The following is a 1,823-nucleotide window of genomic DNA, read 5'->3' on the forward strand; positions in this document are numbered from 1 at the left end:
TGTGTGATTTCTTACAAATTTAACTACAGGCTATGACTTCCCGTTTTACTGGGGTACAAATATAACAGGATACAGAGACTATTTTCTTTTTGACAAAAAAATCTCAAAAACTCACTGATAGAGAAATGATGCAGACGTTTTAGTGAGATATTAATATATGGAAGAATATGGGTAATTTTGACGCTATTTAAACATCTTGCATTGCCAATAAATGTAGAGGGCACTATAAAAGTAGGGCTTTATTAGACACTGAGCTTCTAGTTTAAAGTGTATAAAATCCATCATTACACAATTAAACTCTTGCTTAAGCAGTTGAGGAGCATTGCTACAGAGGCTGAAGAAAGAAGTGAAATAAATATGGAAGATAGAGAGCAAATTAAAGCCTATCACAGTGAACATAGGCAGTACAAAGCAGTAACAGAGTCTGTATTAAATATGCAAAATATTGTAAATTATGTTTGGCAACAACTTAAGAATGAAACACAAACCACAATCCTTATATCTGTGTAGCAGAGAAACTGGAAGAAGACAAGCAAGTGAAAGTACTGATTTAATTGTAATTATTCAAGTATTTCTTTTTTTTGTATAAAAACATACAATATATAACAACAATCCCCTTATGGGATAAAAGCTTTCACAGTAAATGTCACATTAGCTTATAAGACTACAAAACCTCAGTGAAAATAAAAAGGAAAAAGAATAATTGGCCACCGGAGCCACATTTTCTCTGAGAGAGCTAGACTTTCCCATGTTGTTTATACAGTGACAGTGATTCTGCACAGCCACTGATATGCCAGATACATATTACAATACATCCAGTCCGTAATGATCCCGGCTCGACATAACAAGAGTCTTGCACGGCACGATGCAATGCTTTTCCTGGTGCGCGTAGCAGCTGATGAGCTGAAACAGCTGCTGATATACAACACACATAACCAAGAGCAGCAGCTACAGTAATGAGAGGCTGGTAGCCGAGACACATAATTACCTCTGGCATGGAAACGCCAAAGTAGGAAAACAAGAAAATGTGTCTAATATCCAAAACCTACACACTGCTTATTTTGGAAGAAAAAAAAAAAGGCAATGTGATGATGATTGTATGTAAACAAAAACATCAGGCGAATTCATTATGAAAAAGTTGCAACTTTTCCACACTCTTAATATAAACTCTATTGTGTTAGACTATCATTTCACCCTACTTGGATTTTGACACTTATAGTTGACTGTATTTTTTATATTTAGCCTCATTAAAAAGACGGAGAAAGGGAGTAAAGAGCATGAGGACCACATGCCAGAAGCATGGTCATCAAGGTTGCACTTGCAATCTCTTGCTTCCGAAGGTCTCCGAAAACTACGCTTTTAGAGATCATTATTTAGAGCTCTAATATACAAGTAATGCAATATATATTTGATTTCTTCACATTCTTTTGGATTGCACTCCAGGAGGGTCAGCAGCTGGGGAGCCAGGAGAGATTCTTGCTCAAGGACACTTGCAGTAAAGGGGAGAACAGCTTTAAAATGCATGGGAAATGTCTGAATGTCTGCTCTGTCTCTACAGGGCAGGTCGTGACAGTTAGTGCTTTCTTCTGATTGGCATATTTCTTAGAAAGTAGCAAAAACCTACTAGTAACAACCCAGCATTTAAAGAGCTACTTTAGGACTTCTGAAGTGGGGCTCTGTCAAAACATTACACCCAGTTAATGTGGGAACATTTAAAAAAAACTCAGCTATATAAGTCACTGCTGCTTATGCAAACTTTCTTTTATGAAATGTTATATATATCTGTTAGTAAACATAAAATGTGTCTAATATCCAAAACCTAC

The sequence above is a fragment of the Poecilia reticulata genome, linkage group LG2 (genome assembly GCF_000633615.1).
Source record: "Poecilia reticulata strain Guanapo linkage group LG2, Guppy_female_1.0+MT, whole genome shotgun sequence".
In the NCBI taxonomy this organism is placed as follows: Eukaryota; Metazoa; Chordata; class Actinopteri; order Cyprinodontiformes; family Poeciliidae; genus Poecilia; species Poecilia reticulata.